The sequence below is a fragment of the Limulus polyphemus genome, unplaced genomic scaffold (genome assembly GCF_000517525.1).
Source record: "Limulus polyphemus unplaced genomic scaffold, Limulus_polyphemus-2.1.2 Scaffold2721, whole genome shotgun sequence".
Lineage (NCBI taxonomy): Eukaryota > Metazoa > Arthropoda > Merostomata > Xiphosura > Limulidae > Limulus > Limulus polyphemus.
Genome location: NW_013668331.1, coordinates 90224 through 107382, shown reverse-complemented (window position 1 = coordinate 107382; position 17159 = coordinate 90224). Strand labels below are relative to the sequence as shown.

The window sequence follows — 17159 nt, the reverse complement described above, 5'->3', positions numbered from 1 at the left end:
TGACAAGTGAAGAGAACTATTGTATGCTAAAACTTCCCTGAGTCGTATGAGTGATTTCCCCTCAAAGAGTTTCAGGCTGTTAGAGGTGACAATAATGCAAGAAAGTTTGGACTTCTCAGCAACATTATATATCACCTTCTCGCCTTGCCTCGTTCATCTGATTGTGTTGAGAAAGTTTTCTCATAGTTCAACATGATAAAAATGCCACAAACAAGCAGGCTTCATGTATCAGGTTTGACTAATAGACTGTTGGCTAAGCAAGCCATTTCTCGCCAGGGGGCACAATGCCACATCTGGGAGCTTTCAAGAGGTCTTGTGCAATATGTTTGTTTGTTTGTTTGTAATTAAGCACAAAGCTACACAATGGGCTATCTGAGCTCTGGACACCACGGGTATCGAAACCCGGATTCTAGCGTTGTAAGTCTGCAGACATACCGCTGTGTTAGATGTTCGTGCTAGAAACCAAGTTGGAAATAATTCGATGACTTGTGTGTGGGGAGTCAGCTGCATCATTTGGTCATACATTTAACACGAATGAGTAAAGCATACACACAATAAAATAAAGAATGAAGAAAACATTATAAGCTCTGTGGCTCAGTCAATTTCACTAGCTGTAAAGATAGTGTCAAGAGTGAAAAACCAGTTGCTAGAGAAGATGGAAAAGATGTTGGGGATCTGAGTGGAAGACCAGACTCAGATGATAGTTATCCAATCTTACGTCATCATTACGAATGTCTCGAAATTCATGAATACCTACAGAAAGAAAAGGGGATGGGCTTCAACTGCCAAGCTTTTCTTTGATATTAAAAGCTGGTTTGACAAGTTCAGAGAATTAAGGAAGCACCAGAATTTATATAATATCAAGCTAACACTGCAAAATTATAATTTTTGGGTTTCCAGATGAATTTAAAGTTATAGTGGTAGCCGAGGGATACAAGCCAAAACAAAGTTTTAATACCGACAAGAGTAGCTTATATTGGAAGCTCCAGGCTTCAAGGCAGCTAAAGATATACTAACCCTCTTGTTATGTAGCAGTGCCGATAGTGACATTAAGTGTAAATCCTTATATAAATTCATAGGGATAAGATAAAAAAAAAAGCTTGGATAAATGGGAAGCTGTTTGAAGATTAGTTTGTTAACTGTTTCTGTATCAAGTTGGAGAAATAATGCCGTAATTTTAACATTGCTTCCAACGTCTTAGTCTTCCTTGATAACGTCCCAGGACACCTTACACACCTGACTGACGTACACCTTACTGTTAGAGTGATGTTTATGTTACTCAGCACCACCACCTTAATCCAATGGATCGGCAACTTTTAAAATGTGCTATCTGAGGTGGCCATCCCGGGCCAAAATAATAGGTAGAGTTAAAAAACTGAAGATCAAACTAGGTATTGTATTGACATAACGTGGTCCTATTGTAAAATTTGGCAACTGAATTAAAAAGAAAAGAACGTAAAACACTTGACTTATAACAAGTGCAGCAGCATTGAAACTTTAGTCTCGCACAACATCCCTGAAGATGGCGTAGATTTGTCGGAACATGTAGAAGGTAGTGGTGAAAATAACTAATTTATTACCGGACGGTTGTACTGTTTGCTCTTTACACACACAGATTTCTATTTAAAACCAATACTTACCGTACCGTCGTAATTTCAGTGCTGATGGTGTTTTATAAGTGAAGACCATTGAAATATGTAATAAATCTATTTTAACTGTGTAAGGGAAAATGCTTTATATTAATTATTTATTGAATTTTAAAATTACTTAACTGCGGATCATTCATATTTTAATAACATGTGACTATATATATACAGTCACAATTAATTATTCAGCAAACTGGCTGATAAATTAATCATGAACTTTATTCTTGTTATTAAGTTGTGTAATTTTTATTAAAGAAAAATGAATTTGTGAATGACGTAGATGCCTAATCTATTCTTCGATTCGCTAGTTACTCTGCAGTTGATTAGTTTCGCCGTGTTATCAGTAATGCATCAGTTGTTGTTTTTAGACATGATGCTGGTGTTTATCAGGCTGATAAGCCTGTTTACACAAGTTTAATCTACTTGAGGTAGATGTAGTGGAAGTAAGTGGAAGGACTAATGAAAGAGAGTTCTGTAACTTAAACATTAAGAAGCTATTACGTTTTTTTTCTTCTGTTCGTTTGTTTGGAATTAAACACAAAGCTACATGATTGGGTATCTGTGCTCTGCCCACCAATAAAACCTCTTAAAACCGAAGTATTGCGGAAATTACAGACAACTGGTGGTATGTCGATAAGATATACACATACAAAATACCTTTTAAATGGAAGGGAATACCGTAAATGCTAAAGATTGAGGCAAGATTTGGCAAGGAGCCTAATAATTATGGCATTGAAGGAGAACATTGCAAGTAGTTTCAGGTGTTCTATCACATGACTGGCAGAAGGGAGAGTCATTAATACGCATTTTATACAAAGTAAAATTCAAACGGCAAGTACTAAGAGAAGATGGGTAAATATAACACCAAGACTCCTGTGAGGGTTACCAAAACGGTACGATGAGAAAAAAAGTTAAAATTTGAAATGTGAAACGTCTATTGGAAGAAGAAGAAGCCAATGGAGAAGGCCAGGTAAAATGCAAGTATTTAATCAAACTTCTGAGAAACTCATGGTTGGGAAAAACTCAATGAAGAATGAAGATAAGCATTCTTTACAAGTCTATCGACACATTCATAACATGAAATTACTATATATCCTGGCAGTCAACAAAAAAATAATGCAATTAAAGTGTTTGAGAATGGAAAGGCATTCCTTCACCAAGGCTGATTAAGGGACATAAAAGGATGATAAAGTTTTGAGACTACTTTTACAATTCTAAAAAATATAAAAATGGAAACAACTATAGCCTTCATTTGTAATCTACTGTCAGCATTAACATATTCCCCGCGATATGCATAAAAGGTGCATGAAAGGAAACATATATGTATATGGACAAAGTATCTGAGAGAGCAGATAAACATTTTAGAAGTTAGGGAAGACTACATTTATCATGTGATTGATTAATAAAGGAATAATCAACGGCCACATTGCTGATGAACGAATATAAAAGAAATTGATAACTTATTGAAGGTTCTGCCTGTATTTCTTAATAAAACAGCAGAGAGAACGTAGCGGAATTGAAAGAATGCTGCAACGCCAGTAGTGAAAATTAACATGCTTCTGAACTTGATACTAGGTTGAAAAAGAGAAGATCTATAAACTTGAAAGTCTAAATCGAAACAAACCGTGGAGAAAATCTTGATGTTGATCAAGATAAGGCTTGGCTGGTACAATATTAAAAATTAAGAGTAGCAGTAGGAGGACAAGGTAAAGCACCAGAAATTATATGCAAAGCTTCATTTGTTTGTAGTTAAACACAAAGCTACACAATGGGCTACCTGTGCTGTGCCCACCACGAGTATCGAAACCAAGTTTGTAGCGTATAAATCTGCAGACTTATCGTTGTGCCACTGGGGGCTACATGCAAAACAGTGTGCTGAATACTATTAATTCTGTGAGAGGATAGCACATGAAGAGCGATAAAAAGACCTCCATAATCCACATGAGATCAAATGAACACGACGCAGTGAAAGGAGGATGAATATATCAACTCCATCAAAGCTAAAATACGTAGCCTCCAAGATAAAGTACTCTAGAAATAATCCATAGGAGGTAATATTCTTCTACTCTTTCGATGGTCAAAGGGGAAAAAGAGTAAAACAAGAAAGTTACAGTTGGACTTGGTGGTTGTAGAAGAATAAATACTTGCATTAGAGGAGAGCAAAATAGAAATTCCAATTAGAAGCACACGTTCCTAGATTAATTAAAGTGGACTGGATGAATGAGTAAAAGAATCCGACACATCACCACCTGCACAACACAAGGGTCGAACTGAAGGACCATAAGGAAGTCTTTCGAAACGTCGCTTTTTTCTACGTGGTTAATTTAGTACATTATTTCTTCCAGATTTTCTCTGCAACTTTCACTCTGATCTTGATAGTTGCTCCTATTTCATATTTGTTTGTTCAATAAAAGCAAATGTGTTCAGCAGATAGAGGGTGAAAATGACACAATTAAGAATAGATATGCCAAGTAATCCACAGACAATGAAATACCCATAACTTTTGAAGGTGCAATATTTGTAACAACGAATGAATGAACAGAAACATCTTGCTTTAATTTAAAAGCAGAGGCCACCATGGTCTTGAGAACTTGTCCTGATGAAACATAGTGTAACTGGAAAAAATTATAAGAATTTCTCCAATAAGTACGAAAAAATATGTATTACATTACTCTATGTAATAAAACTTATAATCCTATTTGATGTGTGCTATTGTATTTTGTTTTAAATATATTAATTTGATTTCCCGTAATTATTATTATCATGAATCGAGAAACCAGAATGTGCTACCATCTCGTGTAATGTTGTTTAGTAATTTATTGGTGACTTGTGAGATGACTTACTAAGTATTAGTTAAGCCTAATACGCATATATTTTGGCTAATAGTAATATTAATTTACTGACATATTATTTTGAGGAACGTCGGAAATGATCTGAATTAAAGGTTAGTTTATTAGATATAAATATTTTTATTTGCGTAGGTTTCATTTAGAATAGAAGATTAGGTTAGCTGAAAATAAAATAGTGTGTGTACCGCAACCTTCACTCAGTAAGTTCATGAATGTCGAATATTATTACTAGTATTATAGTAATTATAATGTCAGCTAAATTTAACTACACCCTCACATTTGCAGATAAAGCCATATATTCGAAATGTTATTACTAGTTATAGGCTACACAGGCTAGTATTGGGATACGATAGCCAGTCTAATTTATTTTCAATTTCATTATTTATATATACATTGAGACAGAGAGGGAGTATTATCAACGTTATTAGTACTAGTAGTAGTACTACTGTTGTGTTCATGTTGAGGCCTACAAACAGTTAACTAAAGTAGACTTAAAGGTTAAAGATGCATGTTAACATAAAACTACGTGAAGTTAGGGTGTTAAACATTGTAATTAATTTGAAATCATGCTTATTTCATAAATATTATATGTTGAAATTAGATTTTTGTCTTTTTAATTGTAAATAAAATGATAGTTGTATTTTTCAATATACCAATGCCTGTGTACTGAATGATATGTCAAGAGATAGTGAAATCGGGCAGAAAAACAACAAAAACTCGAAAATGGTACATAAATTGGTACTAATATTGTTATTACATAGCCTTCAACCGAATAATTTGTAAGAAGTTAATTGAAAAACCTCCCAAAAGAATAGTGATTTCAGATACTGAATTGTTACACTTTGTAAATAAAATTAAAATGCTGGATTAAGCTGAGATAAATAAAAGTCATGATTCACATTAATGCATCAAATCTATGAATTGCACACATTCACAATTATGTTACTATTCACCTACAACCAGTTTGAGGACAAAGTGCACTGCATGCAACTGTTTCAATGTGGTGTATGGCTTATAAAGTAATTAAACAGATAGTTATATATATATATATATATATAAGGAAAAATGAAAAGAAAACATTTTAATATATGTTATTTATCACTTATTCTATTCATATATTTCCATAACAATCTGTTGAGTGGTGTGTAGGGACTCTTGAAGTATCAAATGGTCCTTTGTTATCTGTATGTTATGTTTATAATTACAAAATCCTTATGAAAACTAAAGCTTAGGAAAATCATTGGATCCATTGTTACTCATAATTATGACTTATTTATTATAATTATTATTGTAAAATATTAGCAGATCTTCTGGTAGATAGGTTAGCAAATTGGATAGAAGAGTAGTTAGATGGAAGAAAACAGAGGGTTACAAATGGAATTCAGTGAAACTCAATTAATGTCACAAGTGGGGTACCTCACAGCTCAGTCTTAGGACATTTGCTCTTTTTGATTTATGTCAATGACAAAGTGACGGAATGATCTATGTTATACAAATTTGCTTATGTTATTAAAGTTTTGAGTGTTGCTGGCTGTGAGGTGGAGGATGCTACACTACAAGGATTATTATTTGTTGAGTTGGAAGATTAACTGACAGATGACTTTTAATTATAATAAATGCAAAGTATAATTATAATGGGAATAACCTTTATAATGTTATAGAAGAAAAAACCTGGGCGTTCCAGTTGATCAGTCTCTTAAGCCATCCAAGTGTTGCAAGTGGTGGGGCAAATAAGTCTAAAGAGGTTATCATTTCATTGTATAGGTCACTGGTTAGGCCACATTTGGAGTACTGTGTTCAGTCTCTGGCTCCTTACCTCAGGAAGGACATTGAATTGTTGGAAAGGGTTCAGCAGAGGGTTACTAGAATAGTGCTTGAGATGGAAGGGTTGTCACATGAGGAGAGATTAGGATCTCTCAAATTGATTTCTCTTGAAAAGAAGATTTATGAGGATCTGATTTAGGTGTTTAAGATTGTAAAGGGAATTAATAGTGTTGATGTATCATATTTTTTCATATTAAACTGTGAGAATAGTAGGACTAGGGTACACAAGTATATATTTTGGCAAGGTAGGAGTCATCTTCAGGTAAGACAGTTTTATTTTTCTAACAGGGTGGTTGGCCTTTGGATGTTGTAGAGGCAGTAAATTTAAGTGAGTTTAAGAGAATGTTTGATAAGTATATGAATGATAAGGGCTGGCTTTAAGATTTTTTTATTTATTTATTAATAGTTTTAGTTTAGTTTAGAGGTTGGAACAGCCAAAATGGACTAGTAGGTCCCATGTTGTTCCAAAATATTATGTTAATTTATTACATAATTCAAAAATCATATCATTACTGTTGTAAAACTTGTAATAACTTTATATAGCAATGAAGTGTACACATCTGCTACAATATTAAATTAATTTTATCTTCCAGGCTTACAATGTTGGATACATTTATTAAATATCTCTGTGTAAGTTTATCACTACACATTTCTTTTACTTTTTTTTTATTATCAGACAAGAAATGTAACGCTTACAAAAGCAATTGCTATAGTAGCACATGATTGTGATCCTCCCATACTCATTAACCAGAGCATGGCTACCCTTAAAGAAACTAAAATTTATTGGATGTAAATCATGTAATATTGATCTCAATGTAATAAATGATTTCTTTCTGATTTTTCCATAGTTTTTATTTTTTACTTGTTTTTTTGTACTTTTTATTATAAAATAGATTAGTTAACACAAAATTTTACATAAAATGTGATTTTTAATTCTAAATATTTTTTCCTATTATTTATTTTTAATTTAAACCTTAGTTCCTGTTAGGTCTAATATCTTCAAGTTTTGAGCAAACATTTCAGTGTTAATACTATTGCTTTGTAAATTGTGCTTTGGAATGGTCTGTTAGTAAAACAATATGTATAATACATGAAACTCATTTGTAGAAGGCTCTGGTATTTATGTCAAAAGTGTGAAGTAAAAAAAACAAAAGTAAGAAAGATGTGGAGAAAGCTCACTGAGAATATTTAGTCGATTTTTTTATTATGTTTGATCAGAATGGTCTTGTATATTACTTATAACCAAATACCACTTGAAGAAAGATAATCTGGAGGCACATTTAGTCATTCAAAGAAAGCTTCAGTGATGATATGTGATAGTAATAAATAAGTTAATTTATATTTATAATACTTTTTTTAACAGATAAATGGCATAGAAGAATCAAGATAGTTTGGTTTAAACTTCTAGCTACTTAGTTTTAAACTAGTATGGAACTTACTGCCAAAAAATAGTATAACATAAAGAGTTTCTTGACCTTAATTTTCAGGTGCCAATCTAGGCTTCACCAGAATCACATTCTGTGATTTTTTTTCACTCTTGCCAATAATTTTGTGGCAATATTTGATGCCAGTAAAATTTGAATGTCAATATTTCATTTACATTGTAGTGTTTTTACAGGTAAAATCACAGATAATTAATTTTATCTGTATACATGTGAATTATGTAAGTGTAGTTCAACAGCTAATAAAGTGATTAAGTTGGATTCTGGTTTTGAAGATTGGTGACAGAATTCTGGGGTTACCAATTTTTTTTGCTTCCAACTTTTTATGAGCCAGAGCAATCCATGGTTTAACCCACCATTTTTACAGAATATTTTACTTAATGGGGCAAATCCTAGCCTCCTGTAGATGGTTTTATGCTTATAGCACATCTCACACCTTGGGTGCTTTACTCAAGCTTCCTCGATGTAAAAAACTTTTATGCTGGACCTGTACAGTCATGAAAAGGCTGCAGTAGGATAACAAAAGACCAGCAGGCCAACTGGTGTATTCCTCAACAAACCATCAGTTAGCTAATAATAGAACTCGGACAACATGTGACCTATTGGTCCATCTTATCTATTCCATCCTCTAAACTAAAACTATTAATTAATAAATAATCTTAAAACCATCCCTTATTATTCAGATACTTATCAAGCTTTCTGTTAAACTCACTTAAATTTACTGCCTTCACATCTCAAGGCAACCTATTCCAAAGGCCAACTACCATGTTAGAAAAATAAAACTGTCTTAGCTGAAGATGACTCCTACCATACCAAAATATATACTTGTGTCCCCTAGTCCTACTATTCTCACTGTTAAATATAAAAAATAGATAATGCATTAACACTACCAATTCCCTTTACGATCTTAAACACCTCAATCATATCCCCCTAACTCTCCTTTTTTTTCAAGAGAAAACTGTTTGAGAGATTTCAACCTCTCCTTGTATAACAACCCCTCCACGTAGTGATAATTGGAAAAATTAATTTTGATTAATTGATTATTTTGTGAGATGTGACATTAATCAGTTAATCTAAGCAATCTTGAATAAAAAATCGTAATCACATAATACAATAGCAATATTTCAATTTTCGATTAGTTAAGATAATCAAAAATGGTAATAAACAGACATTTTGGTTATTTTTATAACAATAATAGATTTAAGCATAATTTTAATGAATTGATTATTTTACATGACATTAATTATTGTAATCAGTGCATATAGGTAATCAATTATATCAATTATTTGAGTTAATCACCTAGCTTTAGTTAATAATGTAATTTAGCTTTGTAAATATCTTGGCTGTACACACTGTAGAGTTAGTGGAATTTGATAATCAGTTACATTCAACCAATCAAAAATAGCAGTACAATTGAACACTAATTTCAATTAGTTGATTATTTTTGTGTGGTATGACATTAATTGATTAAGCTGAACAACTTTGAACTAATTGAAAATAAAAATGGCAATATTTTGGTTCTTTGGATAGTTGAATAAAATAATTGATTTTCATTACATTAACTGATTTAATCATAATTTCAATTAATCAGTTTTTTTTACATGATACTGATTGATGGTCACAGGTAATAGTTGTTTTGATTAATTGAGTTATTCACTGAATTGATAAATATCTGAATGATAAGGGTTGTCTTTGAGGTTGTTGTTTTTTTTGAAAAATTTAGTTTGGTGGACAGGATGGCCATTGTGGACCAAAAAATCCCTTGTTGTCATTAATTTTTATATTGTGTTATAATTTTGTACAATTCAATAAGATCACACTTATCCTTTTCTGAAGTGAAAATAGCACTTTTAAGTATGAAGAGGGCCAAGGTGACCCACCTTGGTAGTGTGAACTTTGGCAAGCTTTTAGTGAATATTAAGTCTATTGTATACAAAAGCAGAGATTTTTTAGTAATGGTTTGTTTCTAAGTTTGTAAAGCCTTTACTAAATTAGTCAGAGTGAGAAGTTATTTTCATGTTAAAAATACAAATACCTTTTTAATCCTATGGTTTTTCATATTTTATTTGCATAACCTCTATAACTTCCTAAATCAATATCAAAAGTGTTTTTTTCAGTAGAACTTTGTATTTGATCTGTTATTTTCTCTGTTTTAACTAACTCTAGCAAAATCATTAATGTGTAGAGAACTGAAAAGTTGAAAAATATTAAGTAAAATAAACAATATATTTTTCTTCCTCTTTGAATGCATTATTTTGTAAAATGTTTTTGTACTTAATTACAGTTTTAAGTGTTAACCTGCTCACATCTGTTTTCTCTTAATTTTGTGGTTTTTATTGCCTGTACTTTGGATGACTGTTCTCTTTAAAAAGCAAATAATCACAGCATCAGACCATTAGCTAGCTGTTATAAGTAACACAAGCAAAGTGTGTGACCCAAACCCCCAAAATCTTTGTACGTGTATACTAGGGTTCACATTTTTTCACTGTGTTATTAAAATAAAAATTATGTAGCTTTCAAATATACATTTTAGAATGCAAAAATATATCAGGCACTAGAATAGAATACCTTCAAAACCACTACATATAATTTATCTGGCTTTCTATAGATAGGTTAAAATAAAATCTGCAAGTACTTGTAACAAGGAACTGGAAGTACTTGTACAAGGAACTATAATTACAAAAACAAAATACATCTACTAACTAATGGTTTATGTGGTAAATCTCAGTGATTGCTCTCTAACATTTCTATAGATGAGAAAATGCTCTTTCTGTTGATTATATACACGTCCATCAGCCTTTTAAGGACTATTAGCAAAGAGTATAAAAAGACAGGTAAGGAGGAGAGAGGGTTCTCTGTTGGGTTTAACAAATTTATTAATATTGCAGAGAATCAAAAAGATAGAAAGTTGAAATTTTAGATTTGTGTTTGTAATTATCTATCAGTTGTGTTTCCAATTATATTGATATTTCACTCATTGTGCCAGTTACTATTCCAGCATAGAGATGGATAACTGCATAATTGCCGAACAACATCAGGATTCCATCATTTTTCAGACAGATAACTGCCCAAGTGATGTTGCTTGCTTACTAAACAGTTTATTTTGTTAATAATTGTGCCACGTGACACCAATGCACTAGGCTTCATCCATAGTAAATCAGCACGTGTACATAAGGGTACTGTTACTATAAATTGTTGTGTAATCCACTTTTCCTGAGTTCAATCTAGCTAACATTGGATAACTCTCCCACTGAATATCAGCTGTTGCACAAGGCAAATCTGACTTGTAAGTTTGGCAGCATGCTGCTGTCTGAACAGTGGTTGATAATGACTACCTTCATTATGTGAACTTTGCCTCTTAAACATAGTCAGAGAGTCACCTCTCCATTCCCATCTGGTTTATCTCCATTTATCATAACAAAGTTTGTGTCAGGTGGTCCTACTAGTAGTTTCACTCAGAGTTTCTGATATACTGTAAGGTTTACCAGTGCTCTGGCCACTCCTTTATTAACCAAGAACTATCTTTTGCCCTTGTACTCTGACAGACACATATTAAGACCCACCCATTTTGTGAGAACTAATTTGACCAACAAACCTATCAGTGCAAGCTGTCTGTTGCCCCCCCCCCCCCATCAATGGCCAGGCCTGATCTGGGGCTTAGTAGTTTCCTGGAGCTGTAGCAGCATTATTCACTGCTTTTGTTGGCTTTCATGCACCTGTTGAGTCTCACGTACCTTGTAGCTCAGTTTAACCAAACGTGACCCAACACTCTACAGGCAAGGGAGATGTTTTGTACTTCTCTTCTAGCATGATGACCAGATGGAGGCATCATTGGCTTAGTCTGTGACATGTAAACCATGGAAGACCCAGGATAGCCTATTCAGTTCACTGGTTAACAATGTGGTTTTATCACAGTGTCAGGAGGTTTGGGTGATTGGTTAACCCTTGTTTGGACTTGAGTTTTTGGCATGACATGGGTGCCTGGGTAGGATCATTTGTTCAAGGTATGTGCACTGCACCTTTTGCTGCAGGGTTTTTCTCTCTTGCTGTCCATTCAGAATTAATACTTCAGAAATTTTCCTTCATTTTCTACAGCACTAAGAGTTCCTACCTCGCATGCAACTGCTGTGGAATTTCCTGTGCATGTCACAAGCTTTGAACAAATCCCACACTTACACATGTTTATGTGTATTATGCAAGCCTATCATAGTAGTACTGTAGCCTTCCACCAATAGGAGGGTGACACAACCTTCCTGTGCAGTAACCTATCCTCTGCACTACTTATGTTCAGAGATGTTTTTGCCTGTGCTATTTTTGTTTCTGGTTACTTTGATCAGCTGCCTTTATTTAATGCTACATTACTTTTGCTCTTTTTACACTTTTGTTCCATCCACCTGATTACAACTTTATTTTATATAGCCACCACTTTATTCTTTGTGCTACTTCAAAGAATGATTGGAAAAACTAAAAAGGCCCGAAGACTGGTCATTCCTCTTTAGCCATTTTCACCAACTATGTCAACAATGCCTGGAGGCACCTTATCTGTGACATTCAGTGGTTATCCATTTAGCTCATTTAGTAGAGTAAATGTTTGGCATGTGACAGGTTTTAGATTTCATTCTGTGTTAAGGTACTATGATTGTCCTGGACATATTATATTACCACGATCTTAAAAGGCTGTGGTGAACCATGGTATGTCATGTTCATTGCTGATGTTTCTCAAACATAATGCTGCTGCTATTATGCATCAGGTGGTTGGTTCCTTTCTGCCTACTTCTGCAGTTCATGTTCCCCATCATTCTGTTTTATTGGTTTCTTTGGAGCCTGTTTCATCCATGGATGATTTTGAACAGCTCTTCCACCTCCAGCCTTGGCTTCTGGCTCTACTCTATCATGAGGAATAGGTACCTTTTCCTTTTCTGTTTGCTATGTTATAACTCAGATATTTGACTTTCTATCTCTCTTGTCCATATTTCGTAATGACTTTTGGGTTGCTTTACTTTATGGTCTTCCTTCTGTCCCACCTCCGCATTGGTCATTGTATTTCTTGTCCTCCTCATCTTTGTGACTCCTTTGCTATTGGCTTAAGATCATAACCATTTATATTTTATTAGCCCCATTTTATTCTTCTCCTTCTACCCTTGGGGGATATTGTCTTTCTCTTTCTTGCAATCTGCTCATCTTTATTTTATCTTAACTCTGTTCCTTTGCTTTTTTCTCCACCTTTCATCTTCTAACTGTTTCTTTTCATTATGACTCTGATTGTTTAGATTGGATCCACCTGTTCTTACTTGTTTTCCCCTTTGGCTTCTACTTCTTCCTCTATTTTCTCTTAGTTTCTCTGTTTTGAGGATATCCTTGGTATGGATGCTTTTTGTTCAGATGTCTGCCTCCCTTCTTCCTCTTTCCTTGACCCAATGCCCATTTTGTTACTGCACCAATCTTTGGGGTTGTTTCTAATTCTTTGGCTTCTTGGGCTGGGACTTAACAATTTTCCTTTGATCCTCTGATTTCTTGACTTACTAGACCACAGATACTTCTGTTGGGTATTCAACCTCATGAGCCATGTGGAGCTACCTTCTCTCGTATTCTTTGTCATCACCTCCACTTATTTTCCCCTTCCTACTGGGTGGACCATCAAGACACTTGGTGATAACTCTTTCTCAGAGCTGATTCTTGTCTCTGGAACCTTTTGTGCTCACATCTCTCCCTTGTACACCTATAGTCTGCCTTAACTGGTGATCCCTTGGTTGTGCAAGTTCTTTCTTCAAGTCTGTTCCTGCCTCTTGTACCCCACCTCCTCTTTCCTTCACCTATCCTCTGCTATCTGATCCTCTTCCTTTGCAACATCTTTCTGGGAATTTTCCTGACTGTTGTAAAGGGTGAGCTCAATCATTTCCCTTGTGTCTTCATGTCATAGACATCTCGATATTGATAGTTCTTCACACACTTTCTCTTCCTGTGTGAAAGGTTTTCTTACTTTTATGGTGTCTGGCTTCAGTAGGCTTTAGAGGATCTGTATCATATGTCCTGTGATCTTTTATCTGCCCTTGTACTTTTACACTCACCATTCTTTCCCTATCTGTTGTGGCAACTCGATTGTTCTAATATCACCCTGAGTATTCCACTTGCTCTTCTTCTTACATCTTTCCATTGTGCTTTCCTTTCCAGTTTGGGAGGGGGAGGGGCTAATCTCAATAGTTCCAAAATGTCTGTGGTCTGGTGTCCAGAGAAGTGATTTCTGCTTTTCAATATTTTGGCAGTGTCTGCAGTTTTTTGGGCATGCCAAAATCGTTAGTCATGATTGTTGGGTCGTCTCATGATGATCTATACCAACAATTCTTTGGTCATTTTTAATATCACCTGCCTGGGATACTACAACTTTCAGGACCTGTGCTTTTCCCGATTTTCTGTCTCAGACCCATCTGTTTCAACACCTTAAGGATTTGTCAGTTTGTTTCTTGATCATTTCTTTTTCCCTAGGCTTGGACTGCCAGAGAGGGGTGATCAGTTATTTTTTTCATATTTCTCTCCCTTTTGTGAAATCATTATGCAATCATTCCTCTCTGATTGTAATTTTTGTCTCGAAAACTATACTGTTTTGTAGACACTGCTATCACCTGTTTTTCCCATGGCTTACTTCCTCCTCTATTGATGTATCCTCTTTCATTTTAACTGGTTGGGTTCATCAGCCCATCTATCTGGCATTTTCCTTTGTGAGTGAGTAAGATCAACTGCTTTTTAACTTCACCTCTCATTAGATTAGGCATATTATACCCTCTCTTGCCTTCTTTTGATGAAGAGCTTGCAAGCTGATATGTGGACTTCTAACACATTCATCTTCTATTACTTACATCAGTGGGGCAGTTTTATGTGCCTCCATCTGGTCACCATCTTCCATTCTACCCTGATCTCGATGCCCCTTATACATCTTATGATACTACCATTTGTGTGCCATTTTTTTTGTACAACAAAAAAGGAGGCAAACACACAGAAAACTTTTAGAACTAAATACTACATTTACTATGTTTGATGTCATTGGATTCCATTGAGTGGATGGTGTTGCCTCACAGGCAATAGATATCTGAAATCTGCATCAAGAAGGAGAGTATGGACGCTGTTAAACCAGTCTACCCTGCTCAATGCCCACCATTCAAATGCAAGACTGTTTTGGTGGTATGTCTATAGTATAGACTTTATATAATTGATGTGGCCATTTCTGCACGTTCTACAAAACAAGCAAACAGATGACACCAAATTTAGTATTACCCTTCGACCAGGCTTGTGCTAGCTGTTTTTAGTCATAATAGCCCATTCTACTTTCTCTCGTGGAGACGTAGTTCAAGTTAATTGTGCCTGATAACAGTGATCCATGTACATTCTACTGCTCTGCATTATGTGTATTCTTGCCTCCTGTTCTTCTAATGGAGCACAAGAGAATCCTTACTTCCCCAGTCCCAAGCTGCTGGAGATGTCAGTGGTAAGTGTTTCCTCTGCGAGTAATGCCTTGGCCCACCCTTAATTTCAGATGTAAGGCTGGGGTGTTACCTAAAAGTGAAGTACAGGACACCCCATTATAGTATCTCCCAAGCAGTTCCTGGTATATATTTCCAGCTTGATGGGACTTGGGTTTGCCTTGGGATGCAGGTGAGGGCTTCTTCTCCCTTCACCTACCATTATAGTATCTATTTCATTTAACTACTTGACCAAGGTGGAATGGTCTAGAGCCATAGCCACATTATACATTCTAATGCTAAGCACACCTTTGTGACATGTTACCAATAGTACTGGATTTTCCTGATATCCTTTTCTCCAATATTTTGGTACTAACCAAAAAACAAAAGCTATTGGGCAAAGAGTATTCCCTGCTTAAGAAGATGTGGTCACTCACCCACTGGATGCTGCTTCACTAGGCCAACCCAGTCTTGTGGAAATTCCCTCCTCTCCCATGGATTTTCTCTTTCTCTAACTATTTAAGAAAGGAGCCATATTTGTATTGAGAAGAACCAGCCCACCTACCAATTTCAGTGCAGAATTCTAGCTCTTAATGGTGAAGAAGTAAGTAATGTTTCTAAAGTTAACATTTTCATCACTTGAAAATGTACTTCAAATGAATACTTACCTCTCTGCACCATCTCTCATCCTTCTATTTAACTCTGGTGCATTTTGTTAGCCTTGTTAAGAATTAGCCTATGATAATGTGCCAGTGCTTACAGGGGTTATTGCACACAGAGGTTGTGTCACACTCCTATTGATGGTGGGATACATCATAGACTGGTGCAATACACATTGACATGTAGGGTGGTTGTTTTTTCAAAACTTGTGGCATAGACAGGAAATTCCATAGCATTTGTGTGTGAGGTAATAGCTCTTAGTAGTGTAGAGAGGTAAGTATCTATCTGAAATATATTTTCAGGTGAGAAAAATTCTAACTTTGTACTGTATCACCACTGAAACTTCCTCAGTAAGGGTAAGAAGGTATTTCACACCCAGATGATACCTCATCATTACACTGGGTAGCTCTCTCTCATACTTTTAAACAAGGATATCCTTGTGACCTGCCAAAGTCAATGCATTGTAAGCCTTACTTTGCAAATGGATTGAATAATCAGTTCTAAACCTTACTTTACTATAACCTTGAATATCAGAGTGTTCTGTTTTGCCTTGCTCGTGGCCATAATTTTCCCTAATCACCTCTTAGCCATCACTTGCTGTTGTAGGTACAGCATGGTAAGCATGCTGAAATATTGGGTGGCAGAACAAGTTGCAGTTTGCAGCTTGTCCATTAACTGTGTATGACCTCAAGCTCCTCTGTGATTCATGATTGCCTCAGCATTATACCCCCCAGCAGGCTTACACTGCCCTAATTGACTTTCCAGTCCCATCTCTTGATCTTACAAATTTTTTGGTGACTCTGCCTCCCATAGGGTACTCCTCCACGTGAAGTTTTCATCTTTTATCGATTCCAAGCTACTTCTTTTGTTTTTGGTCTCTGGTTCATCATCCACGTGATCTGTCTGTCGATACATTCATACGGGATCAGATCCAGTTTATAACTTTAGTTTTTTCTCATTCCATCAGTCTTCTTCCCAAACTGTTTGTTCATCCATGTCACTCCGGGTCAGGTTTTTCTGATTGATCCTTCCTGGCCAGCACAGATCTGGTTTTATTGGCTGTTTTGGCTTGATATATTCTTTTTTGTTCTGGATCAATTTTATTAACCTACATTTTGGGGTCAGATTCAGATGACCTCTATCTTGTACGTGCTGTGGGTTGTTTCATTGCTTTCAAGGCTTCTTTCTTTTGAATTCCATTTCCCATGGTTTCATTCTGTTACACCACTTTTTTGTCTATGTATTTTTCTATCTTCCTCCTTTATACATTGTATTTGGATTGTG

The 17159-nt window shown here is 35.2% G+C and overlaps 1 protein-coding gene across 1 annotated transcript in view; it reads left to right on the top strand.

The window, feature by feature from the left end:
* The first annotated feature begins 4475 nt into the window (after nucleotides 1–4475).
* The window catches only part of LOC106467730 (E3 ubiquitin-protein ligase MIB2-like), a 65739-nt gene continuing 53055 nt past the window's right edge, over nucleotides 4476–17159 (top strand). The window contains exon 1 of the mRNA XM_022395919.1: nucleotides 4476–4590. The gene's annotated coding sequence lies outside the window, so the exon portion shown is untranslated. The remainder of the gene's footprint in view (nucleotides 4591–17159) is intronic.